General features: G+C 39.7%; 1 long non-coding RNA gene across 1 annotated transcript; it reads left to right on the top strand.

Annotated features, from left to right (window-relative positions):
* The first annotated feature begins 554 nt into the window (after positions 1-554).
* On the top strand, positions 555-19,189 carry LOC130684708 (uncharacterized). The gene is made up of 2 exons (XR_008999072.1): positions 555-788; positions 18,943-19,189. It is a non-coding gene; the product is annotated as an uncharacterized LOC130684708 (long non-coding RNA).
* Positions 19,190-19,831: the final 642 nt, after the last annotated feature.

Raw genomic sequence — 19,831 nt, 5'->3', positions numbered from 1 at the left:
TTTCAGGTGTTGTTTTGAATAATAGGAGGAGGAAGTTTCAGAGACAAGAATGTTGCAGGGGGGATAAGGAGGGGCTGAAACAGGGCTCTCTAGGCAGTCAAGTGAAATGGTAGCCCCTGCATGCCCAGCCGGGCAGTGGAGGCCATTTCAGTATGAATCATACTGTTATTATAAGGCCAAACACTCAATAGCAAGGCTGGCAGATTTCCTTGTAATTACGTTAAACAATTTGTAGATATCAAAGCATCTTGTAATTCATTAGCAAAAGCTAATGACCCAAGGGTAAGGCATATGTTCAAACAAAGGTGGAAAGCTAACAGGCCACATAAACAATGTGGAAATTGCATCTAACTCAGCAAAGAGACATGAAAAAGAGACCAAACATATCGCTCAGATGTTAACCACACCCAGTATACACTGATGGAAACAAAAGCAAAACAGAACATCTTCTTTAAATTAGCCACATTTCCCAACCTCATAGATGTGGGCTGAACCTTAAAACTGGAAAATCCTCCTCTTCTCCTTTTCCCAGAGCAGAGAGATGAGCACTGCTAAGCTCTCTGACTTTCTTTCCCTCTTGTTGAGACACCATTTGTTTTTTTCAGCCACCTTTATTTTTGCAAAGCCCACTCTTTCCAGGAGAGGCCAAAGCCTCCTAAACGGGCCCTGAGAGTGGCTGTCCAGCCATAGCAGGGGACCAGAGTTCCTGGCCTCTGGCAGGAATACAACTCAGAAGCTGAAGCTGCCAGTCACTTCCACGGGGGCCTGTCGGAACACTGCACTTTCAGGTGCGTTGTTGAGGGGGCAGATGAGAGCTCACGAGGCTAGTGGAACGTGAGCCCTGGCTTTTGAAGTTTCTTTTTCTTGTGCGTTAACTTTTCAGAGTCTGATTTTACTTTTAAGAGAGGAAACATGGAGCCCGGCTCTACTCACACTTTAACTCGCTACCAGGAGAAAGTCAAATCAGAGAGCAACAGCGCTGCGCCAGAGGCCCCGGGGCAGACACGGGGGTCAGGGGGCTGGGGTAGCGGGGGAGGGAGGAGGAGAGGAGACAGAAAGAGATGGAGATCAGAGCTCCAGCCTGCAAGAAAGGGTCTATAAGCCTTTAATCCCTTAAGCACGGCAAAGTGATTAAACGCACCTACCCCACACCTGCCTTAAAAAGAATGCAGATATGGAGAAAAAAAAACAGAAAATTCAGAAACCCCCAAAATTGTGCTGTGGGTATTACTGGATATTCATTTGGGATTCAGAGGGCTGATCCCACTTGGTATGTTAAACAGACATGGGTTCTGCCTGCAGAACTGGAGGAGAAGGGTCTAAGCTGTTATAAAGCAGGACCTCGTCTCATGGTTTTCCAGAGGGAGTGGACTAAAAGCAACCCAAAGTAGTTGATGGTTGCTGGAAGGACAGGTCTGCAAAAAGGAGCATAAAAGGGCATTCCTTAGAGTAGCTGAGGATTTTCTTGGATTATATTCGCTAATATGTGCTCAAGGCAGATATAACAGATGTGTGGGGAGGCTCTGGAGGCACGTCTTACAAATTTTACCTGGTTTCAAGAAGGGTTTTTCATTCCCATTTCAGTATCATTATGGTGGGTTGGATTAAGAAGGTTAACATAACAGATGTGTGTGTCCTTCATGGGACCATTTATGCAGCACCAGGAGGGGTGAGTTCACTGCCTCTGCTTCATTTTTTGAGTGTGTGATGGTTTCAGTTTGTCCTCCAACAATTTCAGCATGCATTTCCAAAAAATTTTAGAATGCCACTCAATATAATTTTATCACTCTTCTTTTACTTTAAAAACTTTTTTCCATTATATTTCAAGTGATAGCCTAGTTCATGTAATTGTTTTAGTGGATAATTATGCACAGAGTAGAATAGACATCTGGAAATTCAATACACCAATGACAAAAGAATATGATGAGGGAAAACTAAACAATGGCCTGGCCAACAGAAATATGCAGTAAAATTAGGATTATTAAGTGGTCTTCTGCAAGAATAACAATCTGAAGACTTTGCATTTCTATAGCATTGTTATCATCATTAAGATTTTTATTATTGGGTCAGATCCTACGAAGAGCCAAGGAAAATAAACTACTATCTGGGAGTAATTTCTTCCCCCATATGATGTGAATTAACTTTTCTTAGAAAACAGGGTCCCATTCTAAACCCTGGGAAGAGCTCATCTCTAGGGAGTCCGTCCTAGTGTGAGTGCAGGAGCAGAGGCAGCTGCCAGAAAACAGGAAATTGTGAGGCCCACCCTTAACCAAAGGGAGTCACAGTCTGCTGCTGCTCACAGAAGCTCTGCCAGGCTTCTGGCACATTCCAAAGGTACTGCGATCTCTCCAGGCCTCCTGGTGGGCAAGATTTTTCTCATATTTACTGCAGAGATTGTAGAAAGCTCAGTTTCCCAGGAGTAGTACATTCAAAAGAGCAAAGACTTTATATCCTACATAATCTTCTGATGCATTATCTGAGCACACAGTAGGAGAGGGGAAAACAAGGACCAGATTCTCCCTTTCTTTCTCTCAGCCAGCTTTTCACTTTTCTTTCTTCTCCTAGGAGGGTTGCAGAACCCTCTTGGCCCAAGATATACCTTGTATGTGTTTAAAAAGTAAACACAATCACATCACAACCTATTAATGATACAAACATCAACAATGACCTAATCAACACAAACAACAATAATAATCATTTAAAGGCCAAGAGCAGAGGATTTATCCTGAAACCAACTCCCCCTCTTATAAACTGTGTTGTCTTGGACAAATCGTGCAAGTGTTAATCCTCGATTTTCTCTTTTGCAAATGGGGAGAAGTTGAATTTAAATTAAATAGCATGGAACAGGGCATATGACTCAATGTATATATCCAATAGATAGTAGCTTTCAGTATTATTCAATGCAGTATTATGGAATGGCAGGTAAGACCTTTAGTCCTGGTAAACTGCCTCATTGGGTAAAATCTTTCCAGTGCATGAGATATTTTAAGATGAGCATGTTGAAAGGGCTCACGATTTTATCAGGGATCTTTTGTTTGCATTAACTAAAGCCAACTTGGTCTAGCTTGAGCAAAAGAAAAAAGAGATGAGGTGGAGGAGCAGAATTTGTAAGTAGTACTTCTTAGAATCAAAGTAGCTGGAGCTCTTGAGCATCTCTGTGCAATAGAAGCACATTCTAAATTTTCTAGTAGACACATTAAAAAAAAATAAAATGAAATAGGTGACATTAATTTTAACCTAATATGTCCAAAATATTACCATTTCAAGATGGAATAGGTACAAAATATTTATGGTGCATTTTACTTTTTCTTTGTACAAAGTTTTTGAAATGTGGCATATACTTTACACAATACAATACAAATCAGTTTGGACTAGTCACATTTCAGGAGCTTGGTGGCTACTGGGGGGAGTGGCTACCATACTGGAGAGCAGCTGGAACCAGTAACTAGAGAGACATGTCAGTAACCGCATAGTAGTCTCTGCCTGATTCTCTTCTGCTGTCTGCTCACATTCTTCTCCCTTTGGGACCAACTTCATCTGATCTCTCTGTGCATGCTTAAAATGACTCACCCACAGAGCAAGAGTATTTGTGCTTAAAATCTAGCCACACTCAGATGCTAACTATAACATAAATTTCTAATCCAGCAGGGGAACAAATATCTGTTACTTGAACTTGTCATGTGTCCACCCCAGTTCCTATCAACTTTAGGGAAGGGAGGGAAGGAAGAATTATAACCCACATGGTTACCAGGTTTGAAGTACATGCCTTAAACCTATAATTAAGCATGAATTGACCATTCTCTGGGGTTCCTTCCATAGCTCACATTTTCTCAGTCAATAGCACCTAGCCTACAATAATAATGGTTAAGTGAAGTTGGTGCTTGATTTTATTTTTTTACATGAGGACACAATTTGGCAGACTCTATGAAATTAATATCTTAAATCAGAGATCAGCAATTATTTTGTCCATTGTTTAAGCCCACACGGTAAATATATTTTAGGCTTTATGCGTCAAGAAACAAAATTTAAAGACATTAATAGGTACTTGTATAATCGTTTTAAAATATTAAAACCATTCTCAGCTCTCAGGCCATATAAAAAACAGGTGAGAAGATAGACTTGCTGTATAGGCCACAGTGTGAAGACCCTGTCCTACATAATTCTGTCCCTGTCATACACTGTACTAAATGATGCTCCCCAGGTGTAAGTTTGTTCTTTCATTGCCCTGTGAAACCTGTAACAGTCCTAACTTTAGCAGCATGATGAAGTTCAGCTCTGCTATTCAGAAATGTAAAAGAAAAACTTTGCTCTGCTGAAGCCAAGTGATCCCCACCGTTAAGTGGGCCATGCTTCCCCCTGTGGCTTTCAGCTTCTCTGCAGTCTGGGCCTTTGAAGGGGCATTTGTCTGACACACACACCAGGTACAGACATTGAGAAAACTCACCTCCAGAGAGGGCATGCCTGGTCACACAGATCCTGGCTCACGCCCAGGTGAGCTACTGCTGTAACTTTCTCATGGGCAATTAGTTTCACTAGTAACAAATCTAGCTACTTTCCAGGACAGGTAGGAGTATGAGAGCATATTCTATATTTAGTTCCTTATCTTAGGTACACAATCTCACTAAGTCCATTTCCATCATAAATTATAGTTGTAATGCTTACTGCACATGGTGGCTATAGGGACAAAAATGACTAATGCACATAAATCACTCAGCACCGTGCTTGACATACATCAAACCACAGAACATTCGGTGGTACTGATGATGCAGTAAGGAGGATGATGACATGATGAAGGGGATGAGGGTAGTAATGATTCAAGTTCAGAATGGCAAACCAAAGAGTCTCTCCTAGTAACACAGGAAGTCTCCTTCATGTAATCCAAGTTCCTTTGCCCCAGGAGCTGGCATGCCGATATCTGAGCCTTACTGATGTGACTGAGATCTGACATCGCCACATTAGCTTCCACCCTACCCACTTCCAGTCACTCTCATTCCAGGGATTTCACTGAGGAGCAGCTCTTCCCAGCAGTGTGTTCCATGAAACATTAATTCTACAAGCTAGACGTTTTACACACACACATCTGCACACACCATATTTACACAACTTGTCTGGACAAACAAGTTAAGGAAATATTGAGCTGAGTACAGTCAAACATGTTTGCTAAAGCAGGCTTTTAAAAATGTTTTTGCTATGATAATATGCATTGTGGCTCTCCATGAGGGAATGAAAGAAATTACTATTTGCCAAATTTATATGACAGCCTTTTTCTCAGTGAGCCATTTGTAGTGCCAGCTTCCCATGAAATGCATTTTCAAAATGGTGATAATCATAACAGGCACTGATTCATCAATTAACATATGCCATGCCCTTTGCTAAGAACTATTATTTCATTTGATGCTCAAAATAATCCTATGAGGTAGGAACTATTCTTGTACCAATTCACAAATGAGGAAACCTGTCAGATAAGTGACATTTTCCAAGCTCAGACAGTAGAAACTAGATTTGAACCAAGTCATCTGATTCTAGAGCCTGTGCTCTCGATTCACATTAAGTATTGAGAAAACCAGCCCAGATTAAAGCTAGATCAAGGCAAATCAGAGGGTGAACGTGGTGTGCTTTGTGCTCATAATAAAAACTTCCAACCTCACTCCTCTTCTTTTAAAATGTAAGTTTCTCAAAGTCCATTTTGTTTTGCTCATTCCGCTTTTGTCCTGAGACATTAGACTGAATAACACTGGATTCAGATTCCCAGAGTTAACAGCCTCTAGGCTGATTGCTGGTGTCCCCTGGAATGTTCATGGCATGACACCATATTCTTAGAGGTGCACAGCCTTGCCTTTAGATATTGGCTCTACCACTCAATAGCTGTGAGACTTCAAGCAAATTATAGAACTTATCAGAGGCTCAGTTTCCCCATCTATAAATCAAGAACAATAATAGTTTTGAGAAGTAATAAGTATTTGCATGTAACTATTCATGGCGCTTAATAAGTTAATATTTGTGTATGGTTTAGTAGACTATCTTGTCTATAAGCTTTACATATTAATCAGCTTTTAGTATTAGTTAAATAAAATACATACATAAAGTTTGAAAGGCACATAGTAACTTCACTAATGCTAGATATTATTATTATTTTAGGAAAATTCATAAAATCATATTATTGATAATCAGGAAATTCAGAACTGCCTTCATTAACAGAGAGTATCTGTACCCTCAACTCTTCTGTCAGTTGGTTCCTTATGTATCAGGAAATCATTTTTCTCTGGAAATGTCAATCATTGTCAGAACAGTTGAAAACCAGGAAATAAAGAAACCTCTAAGTCCTGAAATAACTGCTCAAATCCCTTGTACTAAAAGTTTAATATTTTGTGGAATAGGAGAATATTCTCTTCATTTACACGCAAGACTAAATGTCTTATCTCGTAAATTCTCACAGCTTAACAGATTAGAGACAGTAAGTTAGAAGGCAGGTGGCCATACAAAGCAAGCACACAAACCCCAGAAGTGGCAGTTGACAGCTAGACACTGAAAGAGAGAAAAACAAAACCTACCCTATTAGACAATTATTTATTTCATAATGCTCATTTTGGGCCATTTGAGAAAATGTCACATTATAACCTACACTTTCAAGAAAGAAAGTAGTTAAATAGTGTAGAAAGATTATTTTCCAAAAGCAGTTGAAAAGTTTGGTTAAATGGTAAGCCTTCAGTTACATAAAAACTTCACTTTTATTACCCCAAATTATGCTGAGATTGTAATGATATGTCACTGTATTTATTTGGGTAATTAAATTTTATGACATTGAGGACATAGATTTACAGTGTAAATTCTACTTATTTGCTTATTAAATAAAATAGTGATTGAGGGTTTTACCTATGTAAAATTCTAGGTGGACATTACCTGGAAAATAACATGATTTCTTTAAACATAAACTAAAAACCTGTTGAAATAAGCTTCATAAAAGGATAAGTAGAATATACTCCTAGCAATGCAATATGAAGGTCCATTCATTAAAAATTAAAATTTTACCTTTTTAACAGATTTCTTTAGGCTTAAATGACAATGGACTAAATTGTTCTATCAATACCAAATTACAACTTAATAATTATGCATACAAAACTTTAGAGTTTATAGGACACTTTTTAGCTAATACTCCATTTGACTTTCATGGAATAATAATTATAACCATAATAATAGCAATGATAACAGTAGCTATGTATGAAACACTAGCCCTAAAGTTATGTATGGCTTTTCTCACTTATTACTTAAAAATAATCCTAAAAGTATCCTTCTACCTAATAAGAAACTGAGGTTTAGGGAGGTTAGGTAACGAGTCCCACATCTGTGTGTTTGCAGAGAATGAGATTCCAATGCCTGCACCGTATTCTCTAAACCACAATGCCTATTGCTTCCAAAAAGTAGAATTTTTAGTATGGTCGTTATAAGGAAAATAATCTCAGAAAAGTTAAATAATTTCTAAAATGATTACTCAGCAAGTAAGTCCAGAGTCAAACTCAGGCCTTTTGACTGCTGATACCATGCTTTCACCACCATACCGCCCTGTCCTTCTCACCTTTCTAGTTTACGGAAGCGCATTATTGTTTCAAATCCATAACTCAAGAAACTCCATACAAATTCCCATGATACAGCTGCAAAGTGCCCAAGAAAAGTGATCTCTAGGGCTTACGGGCAGAAACTCCGTAAGAAATGGAAGTGGGGGGAGTGACTGGGTCAATGGCAGCTGGTGTCTCAGGGCTTCTCCAGCTCAAAAGCCGGACTCACAGGCTTTTGTTCTCACTCTAGAAGCACAGTGCTTTCTGCATCTGATCCCAAATCATCTTTCATGAGCAGACAGTTAACATCAAGGTATCATTTACATATGCCTGGGAGGGAGTGTGCTTATTATTTTGAGCCTGTTCCTCCTACTGCAAATATATCAGAAGGAATGCCACTCTCTGAGAGGAAATGCAGTCTGAGCACCTAGTTTACAAATAGTAGAAAAAAAATTCTAACATAATATAAAACATAATGCTCCCCTTTCTGTTTGTGGAGACAAACAAATGAACTCATTGGTTGGCTTCCCAGGTGGATGGGATGGAAGGAGCTACTGGAGGTCATTACGGCTGCTCACGCTTTGCAATGATTCACAACCCGCGCTCCACTTCCCCAAAGATCCTTATTAGGCAGCAAAAATAATAGATTCACAAAAATCAAGGTGGCTGGGAAGTATGTTTCCATTTCTGAAGAAGTATTCCCTCGCCGTTCTATGTAATTAAGACAAAAAGCTAGGTTGTTCATTGAAAAGTCCACCATGATATGCTTCCTTGTTTAATTATGACATCCATTACCATTTGCTTCTGACTAAGAGAAATCCTGCTTACAAAGTCCCAAGTTTACATTAAACATTGCTTCTGGACTACCTGAAAACAGCGTGGGCTCTGGCAACAGCCAGTTCGTTAAAGACCTCTTCCTGCAGCCCACCAGCAGGAGCCCGGCACTGTGGCATTAGCCACAACAGCAGTGCACCATCACCGCCTGCATGCAGGTGTGTGTGTGTAGGTCTGATGAAGAAATAAATAGGGAATCCTTTTTTGCTAAATCCAGAAAGGAGAGAGAAGAGGCTTCCAAATGTAGAAGACTCATTTTCTTCTGATATTCAACTCTTCACAGAGACAAGTGGGGAAGAGGAAGACACAAAATAAAATTTCCAAAATCTAACTATCCTGCAGGTTATCTTGGTTTTAAAAGAAGCCTTTGATGATTCACTGGAAGAGAAATAATTCTTTTATTTAAATTAAATCCAGTATTTCTAATATACTTTTTTTTTTTTTTGAGAGGGCATCTCTCATATTTATTGATCAAATGGTAGTTAACAGTTAACAACAATAAAATTCTGTACAGGGGACTCAATGCACAATCATTAATCCACCCCAAGCCTAATTCTCATCAGTCTCCGATCTTCTGAAGCACAACAAACAAGTTCTTACATGGTGAACAAATTCTTACATAGTGAGTAAGTTCTTACATGGTGAACAGTGCAAGGGCAGTCATCACAGAAACTTTCGGTTTTGATCACGCATTATGAACTATAAACAATCAGGTCAGATATGAATATTCGTTTGATTCTTATACTTGATTTATATGTGAATCCCACATTTCTCCCTTATTATTATTATTATTATTACTAATATACTTTTTACCATATACTTGAACTACTTACTAGAATTTGCAGGTTGCCTTATGTTAATTTTGTTATTCCACTATGTTGCTTGTTTTGATTTTAATGAAGAATTTTTATGTGGAAGTTACCCTTTAAACTGTATTATCCCTCTTAAAACTTACTAGTTTTGAAGCTAGTAAAAAAATATTTTTTTCTTGAGTCTCCCAAAGCACATATGAAGATCCCGTGTTCAGGCTCCATAGAGGATTTGCAAACTTTGAGATATACTGTGGTCATTTTTCCACTGAGTGTATTAATCCCATCAGTACTTTGGGGAGTTCTGTTAGGTCACTTAATAATGTTACATTTATTAACATTTTGGTTAATATTTCCAAAAAGTGTTATGTTAGGTATAGAGAACAGTTTTAAGCAAACTGAAGTCATTGGATTATAAATCTTACAACTTTAGATTATAAACATGGTGATGGTTAGGATCACAGCTTATTTTTGTATAACATTTAAGCAAATACAAGAACAGTTATATGTTTACTGTGTATTTTTCAATAATTAGGATGGCTTGGTAGCCTGTCTCCTTCTAAAAGTAATATATATATTTAAAAGTATAAACATATGTATATACATATGCTTCTGTATCAAATATTTGTTTTCTACTATCCAAAAGGTAGATGATCTTACATTTCACTTAAGTAACATTGCACCAGAAAAGAATATCAAAGAAGTTTACTACCCCATGATCAACGTCGCTTAAGGCCACACATTAGGATGGATTTATTAAAACACTAAATGTAAGCCCCATGAAGGCAGAGAACTTTGTTTTGCCTACTGATAATATCACAGAGCCTCTAGAAAAATTCCTGACATGCAGTTGGGCATTCAATGAAATATGTTGGATTGAACTAAATTTTTGACCATTCTTTTTTAATCCAGATACAAATGCACGAGTTTTTATGATCCAGCACACACACACACAGAGGTAAGAGGTAGAGTTTTTTTCCAGAGAGACTGTTGGAGCTGCTCCAGCTTTGTGACTGCTGTGATTTTTAGGCTTTTTTTTATTTGTCAGCTACCTTTATACCTTCTAATGATCTCTTTCTGGCTTAAATTAGCCAGAAATTATCTGTAACTTGCATCAAGGAATCCTAGTGATTTATTAAAGATTCCAAGGAAATATTAGTTGTAACTCAAACTATCAATATCATAACTCTATCCAATAAATGAAATAATCCAGGACATTGTTGAAGGGAGGTGTGTGTGTCTGTGGAAAGTGGTTGCTTTTTGTTTTGTTGTTTCACTTTTTAATGCCACCCAAATGGGATTATATTACTTACTACCACCTGGACGTGAAGTGAGCAGCCTTACTGAATAATAGCTAGTTATTGGTTAGAGTTAGAGATGTGCCATATGGCTGCTCATTAATTGCTCATAATGATGCTTTAACTACAAATAATTGGAGTAACCAAGCCTTGGAGGTCTCTTAATTCTCTCCATACATACACTCCACGCCCTCACCCATCCCATCCTTCCTGGCTGGAATTTCAGCCAGCCAGGAGAGGAAGCAAGCAGTAGCCCAAACAATTTTCATGTTCCTGCTTATTCCTTTAAAAGGAAGCTAGTCATTCCCATCCCTGAGAGGTCAGTCCCACGGAAGGTCTCTGAAGCCAGTATCCTTTTATGAGCAGAAAGCACATGCAGAGTAGCCACATGGGCTAAATCCTATGCTTCTAGGTTGCTGTGTTCTGCCCAGAAATCATCAGAAGCTTTTTATATTGGGAAAGTAAGTACAGAACCTGCTGTGTGCACAGAGGCTGGGTTTTCCTAGAGTAACTGGATATTATTATCAGTATCAGGACTTTTCAACAGCGGATTATGACCCATAAGTGGGGCTTAAAATCAGTTCAGTGAATTGAAGCCAGCTTTTTGTTAAATGTTACTCAAATTTTTAGAATTAAATTTAGTTTTTAGATTGAGCTCTGAAAATAGAATCCTCCTTTCATTTAAACACCAAAAAGCAGGCAAAGCCGAGACCAGCTCTATAGGGGTTCTGAACAAACAGCACACACACACCAAATATGCTGTGAAGTCAGTTTTCTAACTGATAATGTGGCTCACAGACATGATAATAATGCTGTGTGCTCCCCAGGAAAGCCTTATTCTTAGGATGACTCCGGCTGACTAGGTGATAGACTCAGGTGTCCTTCTCTAAATCTAATATTAAATTGATTATCTCTGTATATCACTAATTACATTTGTGTACCTTGGTAAGTATTGACTTGCCCTTTCCAGGTGCAGATCTGGAGGTGAGAATTAGGATTATCCTTATTTTATATATGAGAGAACTGAGGAACAAGAGGTTGGCTAACCTGCCCAAGGTCACACAACTAAGAAGTGTCCAGGCTCAGAGAGTTATCACCACAAGGCTAGATAGACTGCTTCTTCAGGAAGCCTCCAGGGGAGTCAAGGCTATGGCCCTGCTCTGTTTAACTAAAACTGTCCCCTTAGTGTATCCTAAGCATATGGTCTTACCCCAAGAGCAAAGAGAGTGAAGGAATGTGAGTCCCAGACATTTCAGTTCTCAGATGCAGTTCTTTGAGCTGATTGTTTTCAGCTTCACCAGAAAGAACTGCCTTGTTTGGGGTAAGCATAATCTGATTTAGAAAGTTTTGCTGAAACTCTATCACCTGTCTTAATTCCTTTGTGTAGTCTTCATGAGCTCTAGCTCTATTGAATTTCCCGCTATCTTTTGTCTTTTAACAACTCCAGCTAACACAAAACAATTTTGTTCCTACTTTGAGTCACTCTTTTCACTTACTAAATCTTTTTTTTTAATTTGCCTACTGAAGGCAGTTGCCTTAAAAGTGCCATGACTTTGTGACTCCTAATCGACTGAGGAAAAAAAATTAAATCTGAACTATTGAAAACAGCAATCTTTTTAAAAGTAAGTATCATAAACTCACTGTCTGGGAATGCCCTGGAGAGCAAATTAGATAGATGGCTGGAGTTCAATAAAAACAACTTTGAAGTGTATTGGGACTGGGTCATTACATGCTTGTGCTGCTTACAGCCAGCACATTTCTTCTTCATTGGAAATCATAAGCTCAAGCTACAAATACTTCCCACTGGCTCGAACTCAGCTGCCCTTCAGGGTCCTTCTGTCGTCACTGCCAGCTGCCTGCAGGATCTGTTACAGGGATTTGGTGAGGTTTTGTGGTGACTCAGATTTCACATTGGACGAATAGATTATATTTTGTCATTAAGATCCTAGGGCAGTAAAGAAATAGAAAACGAGCAGGAGGGTGACAGGGCACAAAGATCATCAGTTGGGTCAGAAACGCAAGGGAAGTCAGGCTCATGTTTTTGTTCCTTACTGAAACCATTCTACTGCCCCACTGGCCCCTGCCTCCCCGTCTGCAAGGATGCCTGTTCGCTGTTCCCCTTCTCCTTCACCACAGTCGGCCTTTCCGTTCTGCCCCAATTTCTACGTCAGAGTTGAAATTAACATTCGGAGCTGAGTAGTCTAACTGGGGCTAGAATTGCAGAAATGATACGAAAGCAGAGAATAGCTCACTCGAGACCCCGCTTCAAGGTAACCGCCCATTTGCCACTGAGGTCCCCTCAGCTATGCAGCTGCACTGCCATGGCCTGAAATGCAGGGCCATCTGCACAGCAGACAAGGGACCACGGACGGGTAAGAGAGCTCCACCTTTGGAACCAGGCAGTGGGTCAGATCGTGCTTCCTCTAACTACTAACGGGGTGGCTTCAGCAGGTTACTTCATTGCCCTGAGTCCCGTTTACAGAGTAAGGAAAACAAAAGTACCTGCTTCACAGAAAGCATGAGAATCAAATGAGGTTATGGATGTCGCATGGTCAGTGAATGGCACACTGTGAGCACTCATGTGTGTCACCTGATTATGTTACACTACTACCACTTCTGCTGCTGCCCCACGACTGCTACGTGAAGCTGAAGCTGAGGGGCAGGAAGAGGGTGGAGCTAGTAGACTGGTCATGACAAGAAGCCCCCTCCGTGGAGAGGCAAGAGAGAGGAAAGTAACCATGGGAAAAGCGGAGGACAGTGGAGCTTGGAGACCTTATCGTATGCGACTGCAGAACAGTGAGGGGTGGCATGAGGGCGCACTGAGTGACAGGGCTCACAGACAAGGCCCTGGACTCAGGTTCCCAGCCACACACTGACTGGTTATACGGCCCTTGGCAGGTCCCAGGCTCTGGCCCTCACTCTGCTTGGCAGCTGTGAAATGAAAGGATTGGCCAAACAGTGCCAACGCCCCTTCCAGAGCTAGACTTGGTGGCACAGACGCATGCGTCAGAGCTGGCAACAGTATGGAGAATCCCGTCAGAGGAAGGACCACCGTAAGGTGGGGAGAGGCAGGAAATGAGGCAAAACACAATGGATGATGGGCAAATATGGGCAGCAGAGAGATCCAGAAGAAAAAATTTTAAAAAATTGAGTGCAATTTTCCCCATTTTCTTTGATGCCAGACCATTTTGTAGGCAGAATTATCACATGTGGGTATGCTGAGGGCATTTCCTCAACTACCTGAGAGTGTGCAAGGACTTCCCTCATCCTGCCAGCAGCCCTCATAAAACTTACAACACTTCTGTGGGTTTTATATACAGTGTCACCAGTGGCCTTAGGTTAAACCACACACACCACACACTATCCCTGCCCCCAATCAACCATCCTTATCTAATACTAGGCTTAATTACTTATATTGGAATTGTTAAAAGTTCTAGTTAATTAAATTTTCTCTGTAAATAGTAATAGGATTTAATACTTATCAGCTGGCTGGCTCTAAGTAAGAGTCTCCAGAACAGTATTTAAAAATATTAACCCACAAAATAACCCTTCTTAATTCTTTATTCCCATAACATCCTGTAGAAAACCATCTTCCTAGTGCAGTGTAATTGCCACACTAAAACACCAGTGTGAGCTCAGCTACTTTCTTCTCTTCTACTTGCTTCTCTCACACACACAAACAAAACGGCATTGGGAGCGCCTTAAAGACTTTTCTTAGCTTGTATTGCATTTTCCTATAATTGTACATATGTATACATAGAAACAGATTATATTATGTGCATGTATGCGTGTGTGTATCTTTTCAACTACTCAACATTCATGCACTCTTCATCTGGCATCTTGTAGAAGCACATATTTGCAGATACACCCTTCTTGAATTTACAGAGAGTATGGGACCCAAACGTGATCAAAGCGGAACACATGAGCCTTACTTGAGGTATAAGAGAATCAGCACATTATATGACCTCAAAAAACCGATCGGTTCATGGAAGGGCACAAAAGCCAATTAGACCCTCTGAAACCCAATGAGAATTCTGCTTGGACATCTGAACTTGAGTGGGATGCTGGGACCACGCGTTGTCATCCCACATCCAGATGAAGGAAAACCTGCCAGAGAAGTGAACTAACCCAGAGGAAGTAGGCCTGAGAGACGGAGCACAGGATGAACTAAATCCTGTTTTCACCACTTGAGCTCCTACATAAAACTTGAATGAGGCCAGTCTTACCCCTGGACTTTTCAACATACTCACTTTTTGATTTAAACAAAAACATATTGTTATTTGTTAGCGATTAATACTATATACGTGTGTGTATGTATATAAAGTATTAATATATATATACCCAGTTGAAATTAGGTATACTGGAGACATTAGCCTTCATCTATTAGAGAAAATAATTATTTTCTAATAGGACCGCAACATATATATGTTGGGGAAGGAACAATTCAGCCACTAACAGAGGCAAACCAGATGATAAGGACCATAAGAGGCTGTGCATGCAATGCATTCACATCATGTCTGGTATGCAGTGAATGCTCGGGAAGCACCATGACAACGCCGTGGACCCTAGACATACACCCCATGCACCTTTTAAACCATGCCATGCTTCCATATGTCCTGCCCTTTATTCGGGCTCTTCCCTCTGCCTGGACTGTCTCTGGCTGCCTTACACTGCACTATTCTCCCTCCATGGTTGTACTCCTGCTGAGCTCCCATTCATCACATAAGACTCCACTCAAACATCACTTTCTCCCTGGAAACCCTTCTCTCTTCTCTTCTCACCACAAAAGTTTATCACTCCTTCCTTTATGAATTTTGTTGTAGCTGGCATGCATATAAATCAACTAATTTTATCTGGTGGCATTATAGCAATTAATATAAATGCCTAAATCCTCTAAATCACCAGCTCCTCAAAGGCAGGGCTCATGTGCTTCTTACCTTAAATGGTCAAAGTCTAGCAAAGTGTTGTGTACACAGTCATCACTCCATGAATGTTTGTTAGACTAATGAACATATACTAAGTGCATAAATAAAGCCATAATCTGTATGTGCAAGCCAAAACATTTACCATCTGGCCTCTTGGGTTAGTGGAACAGGAACTGGCTTGAAGCAGACACATCTGGGTTCAAATCTCAGCTGTGGCATTACCATCTATGTGGTAGAGGTCAGTTCCTTAATATCTCTGTAATGTGGTTTCCTCATTTGTAAAGTGGGGATGTTAATTCCTGTTTCAAGGTTGTAATGAGGATTATTGAGAATGTTCATAAACCTGTCAATAGTAAGTATCTATTACTAATCAGGTGGATTTGTTATCCCCCACTAAACAGAGAAAACATATTCAGACAGAGAGTGATTCGCATACCTCCTGGTAAATGGCGAACTGGAGTTCCAGGCTTTTTTAGGTGATGCAGCAGGTAGAACAGCACAGGCTTTAAAAGCAGACATTGCTATGTGACTCTCAGCTATGGGTCTTATTAACTGTATATCCTTGGGCAAGTCTGTCTTCCTCCCTGAAGTTGAGTTTCTTTATGTACAAAATGGGGCTAATACATAATGTTTACTGCAGAAGACTGATGTGAAGATTAACTGAGCTAAGGTATATAAATTCACTGTCACATAGGATGGAGTCAAGAAACACTAGTTCAATTTTTCACTGCATCAGGCTGCATTTATGGGAATAGTAACCTATTGAATAGTTATTTGAGAAAAATATAAAAAGGAAGGCAAAAACACCAAAGGAAATAAAATCAGTAATCCTCTAATTATTTCTTATTTTGAACTATCTGCTTTGTTCTTTCTTCTATGAGCCCAGACTTTAGGGCACCTACAGAGTATAAAGCATGGTGGACTGAGAAATGAATGGGCAGCAGCCCCTGACTGCAGGGATCATGCGCCTGAGCTGATTGCAGTATAAGACTAAGAATTCATCCCTCCTGTGAATAAGGAAATTTGCAACCAAGACATGATAACAAATACATTTCCTCATGTGAGGTTCTCAGCTTCCCTGAGGCACCTCAACTCTTGTTATCCTCACCTCCTCTAAGCTCACCTCCAAACTCTCCTCATAGTTTGATACAATTCACACACACAAATACTTGCAGACTTTTCTTCCTTATTCCCATAAATACTTCAAAGGAAGCCCCACTGTGGTTAAGAAGTTAGTTTTCAGACTGCATTCTAGTGAAGCTTTCTATTTCCTTTCAGGAGCCTCCCTTGGCCTAAGTATTGCCATCAAGACATTGCTGGGACTTCTCTTGGGTGGTACAGGCATATTTTTAGATGTGCATCATGTACTAAAAATAATTTGAAAAAGTAATATCCTTCAATATTATAAATAGTCCATGAAAAAAATGCTTTCTTTGAACAACCAAATAGGAATTCAATTAACTTTTAACTCTTTCTTGTTCAGTGTCTAGAGTATATGCTTCTGTAGGGCAAGGACATGGTTGGTCTCCTCAACTTTTGCTATATCCCGGTGCCCATAACAGTAAATTAAATATTATTTACTAAATGATCATCTATACAACAGACAGAAAGAAAAGATATCCAGTGCCAAGTGATTACTATATGACTTAATCATAATATAATCATTTCCTTTCCCTTTTTTCCTGCTCTGAATATTTAGAATGTGTGCTGTGTTCTATTATAGATGCTAAGTGCTAGAATACAATGGTTAACAAGATAGACATGGGCCTAGGCTGTGTAGATTAATTGCAGCATACTGGCAGAAGCAGACAACTGAAGGAGCATTCACACTGTAACTGGGTAAATGCTATGATAAGAAAGCATAGAGTACAGCAGATGAATCTAATGCAGACGTAGAGGTCAAAAAAAGCTTTCCAGAGAATGTGACCTTGCTGAAACATGAAGAATGAGTAGGATTATGATCTTAACTTAGATTGGAACCTGACATGGTCCGTTTTCTTCATGGAATCACAATCAGACATAGTAACACAGCACAGCACATCGATGAAAAGTGATTAAAAGTGAGTTCCAATCTTACAACTCTCACAGAACATCAACATGGTCTCATTGATTATGCACAGCACACTTCTTAAAATACACTACACTGTCCTTCCCAATTTTGCAACCTCACAGTACGGAGTTATATTAACTTAAAAAACCTCGCCTCAACATCAAGCTCTCTATGTGGATGTGTCAACATCTGCTTCCATGTCTAAGTGGCTCCAGCGACACTCCAATCTCCAACACGACTGGAAGTTCCATAGTAATTTCTGCTTCTATTACCAGCCATGCTACATCGTTCCAATAGACCCATGGCTATAACAGACTGGAAAAAGTTTGTGGTAAGCTCTGCAAAGCATGGTTCCTTTCTTACTAAATGAGATTACTTAATTAATTAAATTCTGTCAAAAAAATTAAGTTCTAATTAATAAAATTCCTACCATTATTATAGGAATTAGTCTTACAAATGAAAGGTGGTAGTTACTGGAGTAAACCACACCAGGAATCATTTTTAGGTACATAAAGTAGCTCACTGCGTGTGCAGTGCAGAGGGAAAAAAGAGGAGGTGAAGGACACAAGTAGGGTACCTATCCTGTGGGCCCCATTAACCATTAAAGATTGTGCGCTTTACCCAATGAACAGCAGTAGAAGAGAGTAAGATTTTTCCACTACTTTCAATTGACAGCCATTAGCCTTCTTAAAGAGTGTTTTCCCTTATTCTCTAACTTAATCTCTGAATTAAAAAAACAAATTTAATCCAAGTATTAAAAATGTAAAAAAAAAAAACCTTAAAAACCAAATATATCTTTATCAATTACCGGGAGCAATAATGTCTCAGGCAGCTGTGCACAGCTGTGGAGCACTCTGGCCTCCTCTCCTCTCTACGTCACCTACATTCTTCTCAGCCACATTCCTTCTACACCAGCTTCTCTCCTGGAGAGAGAAACTGCCTTCAAGGAAATGTCATGACAATTGATAAAATGAGCAAAAGTGCTTTACAAATAAATTGAGCAAAATTAACCCAAGTATAATCTACATTATTAAATAACTTGAGGATATTATATAAAATAGGAAAGAGCTCTTAACCACGTACAGTATGCTCAGAGTTCAATGACATCAGCACATGGCGTCCCTCTTTCATGTTCCATACATCCTATGCCTCTCACTTATGCCTCTTCTTTAATGTGTGGGGTGTGTGTGTGTGTGTGTGTGTGTGTGTGCGTGCGTGTGTCCATAAGTGTCCCTCTGTGTGCAGAGGCTCCATTCTACCTAAATGGCTAACCCTAGGCGAGTCCCTTAAATTTAGTTTCCTTACCTATAAAATACAGATATGAACACCTGTCTTGGTTGTAAAGGTTGGAGTAAGCACAGAATCAAATGATTATTGTGTAGTAACTGCAGTATACGAAATAGCTGGTGTAGAGGTTGTTAGTTAATGGGCACTCACAAAAGGCTAATTTCTTTCCTTTTCCCTTTCTGATAGGTGGAGAAAGCAAATCCAACTTTCTGTCTCTGCTTCATTCTTGGGGGAAAAAAAAAATCTGGTATTCACCCTGGGGTACTTCAAGAAGTCTGAATGGATACAGTGCTATGGAAATGCTAACTCTACCATGGGGTAAACTGTCACCTGGCACTTTAAAGGAAGACATTGTTCCAAAATGCCACCTTTAACCTCCATTGGCAATTTTGACTATTTGTTGTCCTCAGAAATGAAAACACATCTGTGAAGGCATTTTCATCTGTCTATTCATCTTATCAGTAGTGGATTTGTGAGACAAAACTGACTGGAGTTCAGCAAAAGCAAACTCCACTTCAGCTCCTGAAGGCCAGGCAGAAAGTCCCAGAGAGCAGTGGGTCTCTGCTTCTCTCATCTACTCTGCACCACACTATGGTTCACGTCACCCAATGCTGTGTTATATATTAGGTGCAAACACAGGGCAAAAGACTTCGTAGAATTTGATCTGTGTCTTAAAACCTGGGTGGGATTTTGATAGTAGATGGCAGGGAAAGACATTCTAAGCAAAGGAGGTACCTTGAGCAAAGGTCTAGAGGCACCGGAAAACAGGGTATTTTCTTGAAACAAGGATTCGTCTAATATAGCTGGAACATGTGGTATAGGGCAGCTGTAGGTTTATATGGAGAGACAAAGGAAATAGGAGAGCTATTCTGAAAAAGAAAAACAAAATTAGAGAAACCATACAACCTGATATTAAGACTTATTATAAAGCTACAGTAATCAAATCAAGACAAGACAGTATATTTTTTGGTATTGGCAAAGAGATGGTCACAGAGATATTAAGATTTATTATAAAGCTACAGTAATCAAATCAAGACAAGACAGTATATTTTTTGGTATTGGCAAAGAGATGGTC

This window comes from Manis pentadactyla, chromosome 9 (assembly GCF_030020395.1).
Source record: "Manis pentadactyla isolate mManPen7 chromosome 9, mManPen7.hap1, whole genome shotgun sequence".
NCBI classification, from domain to species: Eukaryota; Metazoa; Chordata; class Mammalia; order Pholidota; family Manidae; genus Manis; species Manis pentadactyla.
This window is presented reverse-complemented; position numbering and strand designations above follow the sequence as displayed.